The sequence below is a fragment of the Melospiza melodia genome, chromosome 17 (genome assembly GCF_035770615.1).
Source record: "Melospiza melodia melodia isolate bMelMel2 chromosome 17, bMelMel2.pri, whole genome shotgun sequence".
Taxonomy (NCBI): Eukaryota; Metazoa; Chordata; class Aves; order Passeriformes; family Passerellidae; genus Melospiza; species Melospiza melodia.
Window position 1 is genome coordinate 4,865,615 of NC_086210.1, and position 2,540 is coordinate 4,868,154.

Sequence of the window (2,540 nt, forward strand, 5' to 3'; positions counted from 1 at the left end):
ACATGATGTGGGATTGAAGAACATGAGAGTCTGGCCATGGCCCTGTCATTACATTCACTCCAACCTCAGGTTATTGCCAGGGGCAGGAAAAGGAACTCTGTATGTCTCTTTCCCTGAGGAGAGGAGTGTCCTTTCCAGGCAGGGGGAAATACATGGCCAGGAAGAGCCTGCTGTTGATGTTGTAGTTTTCCCTGTAAATAGCTTTTCTTATCTCTTCTGTTATCAATATTGTTTCTGTTCCATTTTTTCCTTATCTCGTTGCTGTTCCCAATAAATTGTTTTTATCCCAGCCTAGGATCTTTGCCTTTTGTCCTTTCCATTGGAGGCAGGAGGGCAATGAGGGAAGCACAGTTTTAGCAGGAGCAGGAAATTGGGGAATCCCATTCCTGAACCCCGGCCCGTGGAAACCGAGCATCCCAGCTGGTGCCAGCCCTGGTGGCCATGGCAACAGCCTTGGGAGCGGGTCCCTGGCTGGGGCTGTGGGAACCTCTTCCCTCTGGTGCCCAGGGACAGGAGTGGAGGGAACGGCTGCAGCTGAGTCAGGGCAGGCTCAGGTTGGATGTCAGGAAAAGGTTTTTGCCCAGAGGCTGCTGGGGCCCTTCCCAGGCTCCCCAGGGAAGGGTCCCAGCTCCAGGGCTCTCTGAGCTCCAGCAGCATTTGGACAGTGCTGCCAGGCCCAGGCTGGCATTGTTGGGGTGTCCTGTGCAGGGCCAGCAGTTGGACTGGAGGATCCTGATGGATCCCTCCCAGCTCAGCCAATTCTGTGGTTCTGGGATCCCATGAGCCTGGGGATGGGGCTGCCAATGGTTGCCATGGAAACGGGCTCTGGCTGCAGGCCTGAGCTGGTGTCCATGGCAACCACCTCTGGCATGGGGTGTCCATGGAGCTGCACAGGAACTGACCATAGCAAGAGGGGCTGGTGATGGTTGCCATGGAAACTGACCATAGCAACAGGGGGCTGGTGATGGTTGCCATGGAAACTGACCATAGCAACAGGGGGCCCCTGATGGTTGCCTGCTAAGGATCAGATTTGCCACAGGCCCTTAGAGGGGTTCCATGGGGATTTCCAAGAGTCTCCAGGCTGTTCCAGAGTTGGAATGTCACAAGCACAGACAGGGGCTCCATGGAGACCGGCCAGGGCTTTCTGGGAATGGTAAAGAGCCCTGTGGTCAGAGGCAGTCACAGCCATTCCATGGTGACATCCCAGGGGACCTTGGGCTGCAAAGGCACCGATCTGTCACAGGCACTCACAGGGGCTCCACGGGGACATCCCAGGTGTCCCCAGGCTGCCAAAGAGCCGGGATGTCCCAGACACTCACAGGGGTTTCTGTCATGGGCACAGTGGGAGCTTCAGGCAAAGTTTATTAGAGAAGCTCCTGTTGGGTCACAAGGTGCAGAAAGGATTCCCAATAGCCTCCATAGATCCCCAAATGTCATTGTTGAATCAGAGATGACACAGACTCAGATCAGAAGGCTAAGGGCTAAAAGCCACCCTTTTTTCAATCCTCTTCTTTTATACCTTAGTTTGCTACACATGGACCTCATTGGTCATTTAATCAACACATTTCACATGATTGGCTAATTAAGACAACATTCTTCATTAAACAACTTTATGGAAAAAACAACCTATTATAAATATTGTCAAGGTGCCAGTTATTGATGTTTGTTTTACATTCGGCCTTTGTGGGCGCTCTCTGGATGTGGGAAACCCTCCTGTAGCAGTTCTGTGCCAGGTAAAAGGAGATACACAAGACTTTTTCGGTCTTCAGCTTCTTGTGTATTGTTATCTTCTCTAAAGTTTTGCATGCTGTGCATACCAGGCTAAGCATGCTGGATAAACTCCTCAAAATGGCTCTAAAATGTACGGTTTCAAGGTCTTTTAAAGTTGTCTCACCAATTAACTCTTAAAATGTATATTATTTCTACTTATCTACAAATTACTCATCCCTTGACTGTCCACATAACCTCTACACTGTGCTTTCCTCGACCAATGACCCTGTGCCACCAACACTGCAGAACATGGAGTAGATGAAGATGAAAGGGACTACATCCAAATTCCTCCATCTTGCTTCCTATCTACATCATATTAAAAATCCCAACACCTAAATTTCTCACCCAAGGAACATGCTATACTACCCTCTAATCTATTTTGGACTTTGGTAAATTCTAATCTGTCTCAAAGTCCTGGAAGTCCTCTCCATGGGGGACGGTTAAAGGCAGCATTTCTCTGGGGGTCAGGACCCCTTTAGAGCAGACAGAGAAATATTCCCTGTGCCTTGGATTCCCACACATTTAACCTAAAACCCTTTAATCCTTGACATGTGAAGTTACCCCAAAATGCTCCAGGTAAGTAGGATTAGAAGGAGAAGAAATAGAGAACAACAGAAAGATAGAAGATCCATAGAAAGAGACGCACATAGGTACCACCTGCTGGGGTTCCAGCATCACCAACAGAGAAACCCCAGGAGAAGGCAGGATCCAGACCATGGGCTGGCCTCCTGCTCTGGCTTTTAACCCCCTGCTCCTTCATGGGCCCACCC